Genomic DNA, 13295 nt, shown 5'->3' on the forward strand with positions numbered 1-13295 from the left:
ATTTTTATTTGCTAAATCCAGTAACCCTAATTTTTCTTTGCTTAAAACTTATTTGGAACGAAGTCGTTTATCTACCAATGGAGTTCTTTAGAAACAGATTTCTCTGGGACAAACTACAATAACAACAAAACTGGGTAAAACATGTTAGATGCTCTCCTGTTCTGGGCTCTTAAATCAGTTCATCTTCTCTCTATACTTTCAGTTTTCCTTCCATTGTCTCTTGCCTCTAACGACACCAATTATTTTTGGGTTCCCCAGACCCTAGTCCAACATGGGTTAGGGGTAATCCCATACAAAACACTCAATTGTGACACTATCTACCTGGAAACAGCATCCGATTCCACTGGTTAAGGGTTCTGCTCTACAAGACCGTGCCCCACTCCCCACTCCTCACTCCCCACTCCAGATGCCAGTGACAAGTAGGTCCCAGGCTGTTGTCTGTGCTTGTGGCCTATAGGCTACAGATTGGAGGTTCTGACAACCTCCTCCTTAGGTCCTTTTAATTTGCTAGAGTGGCTCACAGAACTAGGGGAAACAGTTTGCCTGTGTATTAAAAGATTCGATAAAGGATATGAATCAGTAGCCAGATGAGGAGATGCACAGAGCAGAGTATGGGTGAGGGACACGAGCTTCTATGCCTTCTCTTAGCTCCCTTATTCCTCTTCCCAAACACAACCCCCTCCAACTCCTAAGGTAACCAGAATGGTGACTTTTAAAATAGTCACTTTTTGGAGTGCCTGGGTGGCTTAGTCAGTTGAACGTCTGATTCTTGGTTTCAGCTCAGGTCATGATTTCACAGTTTGTGGGTTCAAGCCCTGCATTGGGCTCTGTGATGACAGTGCAGAACCTGTTTGGGATTCTCTCTCTTCCCCTCTCCCCCCACCCCCGCTCACACGCATGTGCTCTATCTCTAAAAACTAAAATAAATTTTTAAAAATAAATAAAATAATCACTTTTCTATTTTTCCCCTTAGTTTCCCCACCCAAATATGTATCCATAAACATTATAATTTGTTTATGTTTGAACTTTAAATGGAATCATGTAGCATAAAGATTTTATGTCTAGATTCTTTTACTGAATTTTTTGTTGTTGTGACTCATTAGTGTTGATCCATGTAGCAGTAGTTTATTTATTTTCATTGTTCTATATATTCCATTATTTGAAAATATCACAGTTTGGGGAGCCTGGGTGGCTCAGTCGTCAGTCAAGCATCCGACTTTGGCTCAGGTCATTATCTTGCAGTTTGTGAGTTTGAGACCCAGGGTCGGGCTCTGTGCTAACAGCTCAGAGCTTGGAGCCTGCTTCAGATTGTGTCTCCCCCTCTCTCTGCCCCTCCCATGCTCATGCTATGTCTCTCTCTGTCTCTCAATAATAAATAAACGTTAAAAAAAAATTGAAAATACCACAATTTATTCATTCTTCTGCTAATGGACATTTGTGTCTCTCTGTTTTAGGGAATAATGCCTCTATGAACATTCTCACACATTTCTCCAGGCACATGAGGGTCAACATTCCTCTGTGGTATATACCTGGGAGTGGCATTACTGCATCATTTGCATATGTACATCTTTATTTTGACGTAATTTTGAACTGTTAGAAATGTTGCAAAAATGGTACAGAGTTCCCATATGCCATTCACTAAGAGTCCCCTAATTATAACATTTTACATAATCATAGTACAATTATCAAAAAGAGGGTATTATTTATGCAATAAAATTTATGCAATCAAACTAACCACACACCTTATTTGAATTTTGCCAGTTTTCTTACTTCCAACATTTCTGTACCCTTATGTTTTAGATGTGTCTCTGGTCAGCATATAGTTTGATTTTTAAAAACCCAGTCTCACAATTTTTTAAGTTGAAGTATTTAATCCATTTATATTAAATGTAATTGCTAATAGATAAGGGCTTCTCTGTGTAAATCATTTTAACCTACCATTTTATTTTATTTTGTGCTTTGCATTTGTTTCTTCTATTTTTTTTCTCTATGTTTGTGTCTTCTTTTGGGTCGATTTAGTTATTTTGATCACTCCAGTTTCCCCCATTTCTTTTAGTGTTTGACATAGAAATTACAATACGAACACTTATTGAAGCCTAAAGTTAATATATTTATCTACAAGGACCTACCACACTTTTAAGTCCATTTACTTCTTGTCCCCAAATAACATTTAATTATTTTCATAGATTTTAAGTCTAAGTTGTTTTTCATGCCACTAGACATTATCATTTTGTTTGAAACATGCAACATTTGTTCACATTCACTCATACCATTTAGCCCTTCCTCTGCCCTTTGTTTCCTTTTGCCTATCAGACTCTTCCTTTCAAATCACTTTTCCCTTCAATCCAAATTTTATCTTTCATAATTTCTTTTTTGGGATTTTGCAGTGGTAATACACTCTCTCCATTTTATTTTTGTTTTAAAATGTCTCTATTTTGCCCTCAATTTTGGAAAGACGGTTTTACTGGATATAGAATTTTAGATTAGCAGTAATTTCCTTTCAGCATATTAAAGATATTTCACTATCTACTGACTTTCATTATTTTCTGTCAATCTAACTGAGTATCTTTTGAATATGTCTTTTTTTTTTCTTCTGGCTTCTTTTAAAATAATGTTAAGATTTTGCTTTCTGCTATTACACTATGCTTCCAGGTGGAGGTTTATTTTGAATGTTTTGGGTACTTCTGGAAAATTGTCATCCACTTCCTGTGCCACATCTCTTTTTCTCTCCTCTTTAAATGGAACCGTTTTTAGACATGTGGTAGACTTTTTTACTCTAAGCCCCATGTTACATAAACTCCTGTTCATAACTAGCACCTCTTTGTATCTCTGCATTCAGATAATCTCTTCCCTATCTTCAAGCACACTAATTCTTTATTCAAATATTTCTTAATATGTTGCTAAATCTCCAATTTTTTATCTTAATTATTTTTTTATCTCTAGAAGTTCTGTTTAGTTTTCTTGCAAATATGCTAGCCTATATTTTATAGTTTCCTATCCTTTGAAGATATTTTAAACTTGTTTTTCATTTTTTAAAATGTAGTGAGCATAGTAATTATATGATCTGTCCCTGAAAAAGTCAAATTCAACGTACTTTTTTGTTTCTGTAGTTTGTTGTTTCTGCTGATTTTCATTCTTGAGGTTTCCCCAGGGTACTCTGTTACTTTTGACTGTAAGCTGCTTTTTGTTCTCCTTTGGAAAATTATTTTTGAGGATTCCCATTGGCCTCAAGTAAAGATATCTTTGCCTCTGTCTGATACGTAGGTACACTATCAGTTCAGAAACAGCTTAAATTCATGGCTTAAGGGGTTCGGAACCACCTCAGTGATGTGAATATGGTATGCAAGCTCCTGAAGCATCCGTCTAGTTAAAACTTTCTCAGGGATGGTTTTTATTTCCCTTCCCTGCTCTGCTCAGAGCTAAGGAAGCCTTCCTGCAGAAATGGGGGTAGGTTAACCTTTGGCTCATCCTTAGACTGGGGGAATATGGTTTGAGCATCTTAGCTTTATTCTGGAAGAGTTTCCTTTTAGATCTTCACCTTGGGTAAACCCTGGGCTTTGATTTCTGTTGTCCACCCTCCGCAAGTCCACTTAAAGTGAAAGTTTGCCTAGTTTCGCAAACACTCTAGTGCAAAAGCAACTGAAGTGCTCTGCTAACATCTCTAGGATTCCTTCTCTATTTAGATTTTGGCCTGGAAATTCCTTACTGTCTCATCAGATCCTTGTTGCTTTTAAAAACTTGCTTTTTGTGCTATTTTAAGTTGTTCTTCCCTCCAGCTGAGAGGGTTGGCCTGAATAATGTAATCTGTCATGATTGAAAAGGTAGGTTTTATTTTACAATTTAAAAAATTATTTTCAACCTGTGTTTCTGTCCCCTTCCTCATATTTAATGTGTGCGCGCGCGCGCGCGTGTGTGTGTGTGTGTGTGTGTGTGTGTTTTAATTCGAAATTGCCAGGACATTTTTGTAGTACTTTTCTTCCAATGACACAACTCTTGGTCCATGTATACCTCTATTAGTTTTTATTTCATAGTTCTTTGATTTCTGTTTTTATCTTTATTTGCTTTCTTATCATTAAAAAAAAAATTCTAACTTATTGAGTTGAATATTTCATTTATTTTTAGGTTTTCTTTTTCAAATAATGAAAAGATTTAAATTATAAATTTGTTTTTGAGTTCAATTTTGGATGTATCCCATTCTATTATTTCACATGCTCTTTTTCTGAAGGCCTATAGTTTTTGTTTCCTTTTTCCCTTTTATTTGATCATTTATTATTGATTTTGATTGTATTTTATTATTTTTAGAGAATGTGGTCTGTTTAATTTCAGATTTTCAAAAAATTTACCGAGATTTAAAAAATTAATAAGACTTAATGGCCTAATATATTTATCAATCATATATATATTTTTAAAATTATTCAATGTTTATTAATTTTTGAGAGACAGAGACAGAGCGCAAAAAGGGAAGAGGCAGAGAAAGAGGGAGACACAGAATCTGAAGCAGGCTCCAGGCTTTGAGCTGTCAGCACAGAGCCTTATGTGGGGCTCAAACTCACAAACTGTAAGATCATGACCTGAGCTAAAGTCGGACCCTCAACTGACCGAGCCACCCAGGCAACCCTCAATTTTATATATTTTTCAGATGCTAGTCAAAAAAAAAAAAAAGAATATGTAGGGTCTCACATTCAAGATATTCATAAACATAGATATTAATCTTTAAAATTATAGTGATATCAGAGACATTTTCTTCCTACTTGAGTTATTCGGCCATTCATTCAAATGACATAGGTATAAAATAGGAATCTTTCTTAGGGGTAACATGTTTAAACCTACTCTCTTTTAAATTTGAAGGCATTTTCCTTTACACTACTTTAGAATGCTTAATATTTTGACTAATGTACTTGAAAGAGTAAAGCGTGTGGTTATTGTATGTAAACCGATTACTTTCTCACACTCTCTAATGTAATTTCCTGTACCACTTTCAACACTGAATACATCAACTCTGTGGTCTTTCTGTGTCTTTTTGTCTCTCCAATAAGCAACATCACAACTGTGCTTCTTCTTAATGCTTTGGACTGTTACTGTGTCAATTTTTTTCCTAATTAACCATATATATAGGGACAAATGGGCAAGAATATAATTTGTATGTAGTATTTTGACTTTAGAAAGTCTTTCTCTTTTTATTTTTTTAATCATTATAAGATTTTTTTTTTTTGCAAAATGGCTCCTCACAGATATTTTAAAAACAGCATCTGCAATATAAAGAAGCAGAAAAAGAAGGTGCATATAATTCCATCACTCCAAGGCAACCACTGTTAACTAGTCTTGCTTGTTTCCTTCTATTTTTTCCAGAACTGTTTTTACATGATTCAGATCAATTTTGTATTGACTTTTCCATTATATCATGTATATTTTTCATTATTAAAATCTATTCATCAGAATTGTTTAAATGCCTTGATAACATTCCATTATTTACTTAATATTCCTTTAATGTTATAATTTTCAAGATCTTTGTATTAACAATGTTTAGATGGATTTCTTTTGTTTTTTTCTTTGTTTTTCTTAACTAATACTGTTGGACCTCTATCTTTCAGATGCATTCGAAGCACCTGAAGAGCCCCATGCCCAGAGTTTCTGATTCAGTAAGTCTGGGGTGGGGCCAAAGAACTTGCTTTTGTAACAACTTTAGGTGATGCTGATTGTCCAGTGACATTTTGAGTCACTGGAATAGCTGTAATTAACAGAATGTATACAGATTGATTTCAATAAATTTCTAAAAACAGTGCTTCTTCCTTCCACAGTAAGTTATATCTTTGACATTGCAGAGGAAAAAATAGTAACACTTAACTTGATTAGGAAAAGAAATACTGATGTGTATTAAAAGGCCTCTAAAATCTTTACTCACAGGCTTTTGCTAACGTATTTGTGCTTACTGTGGAATCTTACTGGAACACTTGTCCATTTGACCCTGGAGCTACATCACTATACAGCTGGTCTCTTTTTTTCTTTTCTTTCTTTCTTTCTTTCTTTCTTTTTTTTTTAAGTCACCTGCTCTCATTTAATTCATTTCCTTTGGTGTTTTCCTTCGTGTGGGAAGTCTCTGACATCTGTCCCACATACTTCTTTATGAATACAAAGGCTCATCTTTTATCTTATTTTTAACTTTTATGAGTCAGTTACTCTTACCCTTTTTATAGTTACGACCTTTTCATTCCTTATGTTTTAAAAAGACATTCTACACTGTAATTCTTGTGGTCGCTTTTTTCAAAAACAATCTTATTTTTTAACACCTTTAATTATCTTCTGTTGACTTTTATATTTAGGTCTGAGCCTAATGTCAAATACTAGCAGCACAAGGGCTTCTTACTTCATTGGCACCATCATGTGGCGAAACTGTGTATCACAGTGGAAAACCTGCCACGTTATATAGAGATAACACTGGAACTGGAGAGCCCATAATAAGGTGGGGGATCTGAAACAATCCTATTACTTTAGTTAATGCACAGCAAAATGAGAGCTAATAAACACCAATAATTAATTATGAGGACACTGCAGTCGAAGAGCTCAAACCCTGGCTTTCCCATTTATTATGATATGGCAATGGTTAATCTCCTTGAGTCTCCATTTCCTCATAAGTATCGGGCTACGAGTAGCATCTATCTCACAGGAATGTCATGAGGAACAATTACTAATATGACAATAGCACAATGGCCATCAAATAGCTCAATAATATCAGTTGTGATTAGCTGTTAACAAACCATCACATTCAATTTTTTCTTTATGTTCAAATCCAGAATAGAAAGAGCACCAAAGAAGAAGACTTCCTCTGAGATTTTAGAGAATTATGCTAAAATGGTAGAATTATTTTCAGAATGATCGGAAGTAGCATGAAGTTAAAAACTGCAAAAGGTAGATATTGAAAGAACATTTAAACAAAAAATGTCTTTTCAGAAAAAAGGAAGGAAACTTCTGGTAAGGTCTTCTAAATTCTTCTTACAAAGTGAAATTTGAAAGTTATCTGGTTGAATTAACCATAACTGACCATCAAAATAAGTAATTATTGGTGGGGGGAGGTAACTTAAAATTCTTTTCAAGGGTAGGAAGAAAAACCTTTTAATATTAAACATAATTTATAGTCCTATATCCTTTTAAAGGTTATTTTTTTTAAATGTCTATTTATTTATTTTGAGAAAGAGCATGAGCTGGGTAGGGACAGAGAGAGAGAGAGAGAGAGAGAGAGAATCCCAAGTGGGTTCCCTGTGGAGCATGATGTAGGGCTTGAGCCCACAAATCGCAAGATCATGATCTGAGCTGAAATCAAGAGTCAGATGCCTAACTAATTGAGCTACCCAGGTGCCCCCAAAATGTATGCTCTTATAAGTCCTTAAAAGAGATACACTTAGGATGAAATCTGGATGCTGGAAAATTTTCTATTTGAAAATGAATTTTAATTATTTCATTAGAAAAACTGGATGAAAAGTTATTTAAGATCAATGAGAATAAAGCATGTGGGATATTTGCCATGCCCTCCCCCCTACCCTTTTAAAACCATGTACACCATTAGATAGAATGGGTAATCTTGCCAGGACCAGAATCTTACATTCAGTTTCCAAAGTGTAGTTTCCCCAGATAGTTAGCATGGTTCAAAGAATTTTCGTTATGCCATTATGCAAATGCAGTCTATGTTCATTATCTTTCTACTTATTAAATTCATCAAAAGCTGTCCAGGAACAGATTTTCTGTTTTGTCAACTACACCCACAGTCTTGTTCCCAGATTTTTCATCAGTATTTTCAGACTGTGAGGGAAAGAAAGCAAGAAATGGGAATGATTTCATGAATTTTAAATATGCTGTAACTCTTGTTTCAGTGCAATACTCAAGTATATAACAGCCGTCTGTAGTTGCTCACAGCATACCCCAATCTCAGGGCACTGCCAGGTTAGCACAGTTGGTTAGAATGTGGCACTAATACATCCATAATCAATTCCTACATGATTCAGTTGGCTGTGGAGAGAAGAAAAACGTCTTTAGTGTCAACATGAACTTCTGTGGCTAGCAGTTTAGAAAGTCTATGCCTTTGATTACTGAGATTTGGGGATTTTCCAGAAATTTAGTATTGACTTCTATTTTAATTTTACTGTGGTCAGAGAACATACTTTGCACAATTTCAATCCTTACAAATTAATTGAGGCTGTTCTAAGGCCAAGAATATGATCTTTCTTGGTGTATGCTCTGGGTGCACAAATAGGAGATATATATAGGAGATCTATCTATCTATGTATCTGTCTGTCTATATATACACATACATATCCATTTAGGCAATGTTTCACAGTAGTACAGTTTTCATGTATCTTTCATTAAATTTATTTCTAGATATTTATAATGCTATTTTAAATGTTATATTTATTTTTAAATTTTTAAAATAATTTTTTGAAGTTTATTAATTTTGAGAGAGCGAGAGAGCAGGGAGAGAATGAGAGAGAAGGAGAGAGAATCTCAAGCACTGCCCACAGAGCCCGATACGGGGCTCAGACTCACAAACCATGAGGTCATGACCTGAGCCGAAATCAAGAGTCGGACGCTTAACCTACTGAGCCACTCAGGCGCCCTTAAATGTTATATTTAAAAATTCATTTTCTAATTGGTGCTTGCTAATATGTAGAAATACCGACTCTTATATACTGATCTGTTATCCTGCGCTCGCTAACTTTAATTATTCGTTCCAGTAGATCTCCAAGATTTTCTACATGGACAGTAATTAATCTAAAGACAAGTAATTAATAGTTTTTAAAAATAACTTTTGGGGCACCTGGGTGGCTCAGTCAGTTAAGCGTCTGACTTCAGCTCAGGTCATAATCTCCTGGTTTGTAAGTTCGAGCCCCACATTGGGCTCTGTGCTGACAGCTCAGAGCCTGAAGTCTGTTTCAGATTCTGTGTTTTCCTCTCTCTCTGACCCTCCCCTGCTCATGCTCATGCTCTGTCTCTCTCTCTCTCTAATATAAAAATGAAAAGAATAATTTTCTATGCAGACCTCTGTGAATAGACAGTTTTATTCTTCCTTTCTAATCTTTCCATGTTTTATAATTTTAATTTATTTTTGCCTATTGCAGTATCTAAGAGGACATAAAGTTGAATAGAAGTAGTGAGAGCAGACATTCTCACCTTTTACCCAATCCTAGGATTGAATATTTCACCATTAAGCATGATAGTAGCTACAGGTCTTTCTTAGATGCTCTTTATAAAATTAAGTCAGTTCTCTTTCTAGTTTTGTGAATGTTTTCAGCATAAATTGGCAATAAATTGTGTCAAATGCTTCTTCTGTGTTTATTGAAATGATCATATGATTTTTTTCCTTTTTATTAATATGGCAAGCTACCTTGTTTGACTCATTAAATGTTGAGCAAATCTCGCAGTCTAGGAAAAACCCCAATTGGCCACTGTATTTTATCCTTTTTGCTGTGTTCAATGTGTTAGTATTTTATATAGGATTTTTGCAGTTTTATTTATGAGGGATATTGGTCTGTGATCTTTTTCTTCTAATGTCTTTGTCAGACATTTCTATCATGGTTATGCTGTCATTATAAAATTAGTGGGGTATTATTCTCTCCTCCTCTGTCTTCTCAAAGACTTTATATAAGATTGACAGTTTATATTCTTTAAATATTGATAGAATTCACCAGTGAAATCATCTGGGCCTGGAGTTTTCTTTGCAAAGTGTTCTTTAATTATGAATTCAAGTTCTGTAATAGATGTACAACTACTAAGATTTTTCTACTTCTTCTTTAGTCAGTTTTGGTTTTGTTTTTCCAAGAATTTATCAATTTCTTCTAAGTTATCGAATTCTATTAAGCTAAATTTGTAATATTCTCCTTTGATGGTTTTAATTAGAATTTTCCAGCCTCATTACTATTGCTATTTGGGGCCAGAAAATTGCCATGGGGAATTCTTCTGTGCATAGCGGCAGCCCTGGCTTCTATATATTATATGCTGGTAGCAGCCTCCCCCATTGTGAGAACCAAAAATGTCTCTAGGGGGCAAAACATCTCCAGTTGAGAACCAGGGTTTTAATATCTGTAGGATCTTTAGTGATCTTCCATTTTAGATACTGGTAATTTGTCTCCATTTTTAAATTAGTTTTGTTAAGAGCTGTGTAGGGTGTACAAAAGCAGGCTTTGCCCCAAATTTGGCCTCTGGACCATTTCACTGACCTTGACTTACAGCATTGATTAACTACTCTTTTTTCATAAAGTAATAAAAAAGGTATACATTTTTCCTCTAAGAATACTTTATCTGTATCCCATACCTTTTGAAATGCTGTGTTGTGTTGATGGATATTAGCCAAATAATGGCTATGGAGAGTTATTTATCTATGGAGACAACATATGAGCATTATTGTTATTCGAACAAAATTGCTTACAAATGGACTTTTGGTTCTGTGAGAGACAAGCAATGAAGAACAATTAATATAACGATATAATAAAATTTAGTCACATAAATTAAATACACTCTCCCAAGTAGTTGATAAATTGATATAAATTCCTACCATCTGGTGACAATAGCCTTCTTGCTCTTGCAGCTAGGAGAAGCCGCGGTCTGCACCACCCAGAACATCTATTAGGACAAGAAGAATATAATAATTTTACCACACCTTATCAAATATTGATTTGCTGCCACCTGCTGGGAGGCAGGAGTTTCCAGTGTCCTTAAAGGGCAAGAATGATGACCTTAGAAGCTGTAAAACTTTGCCTATCTCATAAAATGAAGCATAATATAGGAACTTTGGGGCCTGAAAGAAATCAATAATTTTATTTTTATTTTAGTCTATTTTAGAAATTAGTAATTTTGAATACATTAACTGTGTATAAAGAAAATATGATCTGTATATAAAAATGGGAGTGCACTCTTTTCCATCTAAGAGAAATTAGATGGTACATTTGCATTTACCATGAAATGATGTACAATAAAGTTCCTTAAAATGGTGAGTTCCTCAGGTACTGATTGTATATTTATGTAACAGCAATTAACCTCTTGACTGGTGCTAATGGAGAAACTTCAGAGCTGAAGAACCACTACTAAATGAAGATTAGTAAAAAAACAATACTAAATCTAATGATAACGATGTTTGTGATTGGCAGAAATATAGCCTATCAAAGATGTCCATACTCTGATTCCCAGTGCCCAGAGAGTGGAGCTGTGAGCCCAGAGAGCGGAACCAAACAAGAACCACAGATCAGTGCTTGGCTTGAAACTTAATGGGGACTGCCTGATTGGTCTTTGAAATTATTTGGGACTGGTGACTCCTTTTTTTCTTCATTTTCTCCCTTTTTGATTGGGAATGGCTTCAACTGCTCTCCTGAGCCTCCTCTTCCATTGCATTTTGAGAGCAGACATCTGGTTTTCTAGTTTCACAGGTCTATAGATGGAAAGGGATTTTGCCAGGGATGGGATTATACTTAGAGCCTCACCTATACATAATTTAGATGTGGTTTGGGATTTTTGAAATTCAGATGAAATGCTGCAATGTGTTGAGAATTTGGGGAGACTTAGGGAGGGGGTGAATAGATTTTGCATGTGAACAGACCTGAATCTTTGGGGATCAGAGGATGGCCTGTGGGAGGAAGAATGCCTCTCCCATAGATGTTCACACCCTGATTACCAGAGTCTGTGAATATTACAAGGATAAAAGGATTTTTGCAGATGTGATTAAGGTTAAGAACCCTGAGATGGAGAGATTATCCTGGATTACCTGGATGGGTCCAATTTAATCACAAGATCCTTAAAAGTAGAGACTTTTTGACCAATGTTAATGACTTTGAAGACAGAAAGGGACCACAAGCCAAGGAATGTAAGCGGCCTCTAGAATCAGGAAAAGGCAATGCAACAGATCTTTCCTTAGAGAGGATTCTCTCCAGAAAGGAATGCAGTTAAGCTGATATCTTGATTTTACCCCAGTGAGACTTGTGTTGGACTTCAGATTTACAGAACTGTAAGAAAATAAATCTGCCTTTTTTTAAACCACTAAATTCATGGTAATTTCTTATCACAGCAAGAGAAAATGAATATGAACAGCTAGGGGTTACTATGTTCTGCTTCCTGGGTAACTCTCTCTAAAAAGGAAGCTAAAACACCTCTGAAAGCATATTACATAATCTGGCCTTGGCTACCTCTCTGACCTCATCTCCTACAACTCCTCCTGTTTTTTATCATTCATTCACTCTGTTCTCCTTACTATTCTTGAAACATGCTAAGCCCGCTGCCCTTTCTCAAACCCCACTTTCCTTAGCTCCGTGTAACCCACTCCTTCACTTCCTTCAGGTCTCTGCTCCAATGTCATCTTCTCAGTGAGGTCTTCATTGTTGACCCTATATAAGCAGTATGTGCCCCACCCTTACCTGGTATCCCCAAATCTCTGACCCTAGTTTATTATTCTACATAGCCCTTATCATTTGATACATATTTGCTTGTTTACTGTTTGTTTTTGTTTTTCTGTCCACAGTATTTGTTAGTTGTTTATCAAGAGAAACTATTCCATAACCCAATATTCAGGAACACACGTCAGTGACAAACTTCCACGGAACTCAACCCAAAGAAATTCTTTACATTCCCAAATCACTTTGCACTCAGAAAGATACCAGCCCTCCTCATCTCCTCAAAATCTTTCATGTAATCCTAATTTCTGTAGAAATCTGCATATGCCTTCTTTCTTGGTTTGGCCACAGCAAACTTACAGAAAGCTGCAACCCCCAGGGATACAACAAATGCTTCAACAATATGAAACTGCAGACACTTGGACACAAGGCCTTGCACCTGAGGTTTTGTCAAAGCACTGGAAGTCATGGCAGCTCTTCTCCTCAACACTAACCTCAAACTCAATGTTCTTTCTCGCTCCCCAAATGTACGCTGTATGTGGCAGGAGCTTTATCTATACATTATTGATGGCAGCTTTCTCTCTAGAACTTAGTAGAGTACATGGGCACATAGCAGTAAAGAAATATTTGTAGGAATAAGCAAACATTTTAACAACTATCAACAGATTACAAGAATTCACCAATATTGTTAAAATTCTAATGCAATATACACAACATAGAGCAGGGATCTTTGGATGATATACATGAACATTACTTTGGTACATATGCCTCAATGGATTCAATATCACACCCTTGAGAATGAGGTCATTTCCCAAGTGATTTCCTATAGTTCTTAGACATGGCACACCATTTCTTAAGGTCAGATTGTAAGAAAATTAGTATATAAATGAGTTCTGTATTTTCCTATAAATAAGCATTACCAGCATATTT

Source organism: Lynx rufus, unplaced genomic scaffold (genome assembly GCF_022079265.1).
Source record: "Lynx rufus isolate CCGP_SWC_20201006 ecotype Redwood Valley unplaced genomic scaffold, mLynRuf1.p SCAF_3, whole genome shotgun sequence".
Lineage (NCBI taxonomy): Eukaryota > Metazoa > Chordata > Mammalia > Carnivora > Felidae > Lynx > Lynx rufus.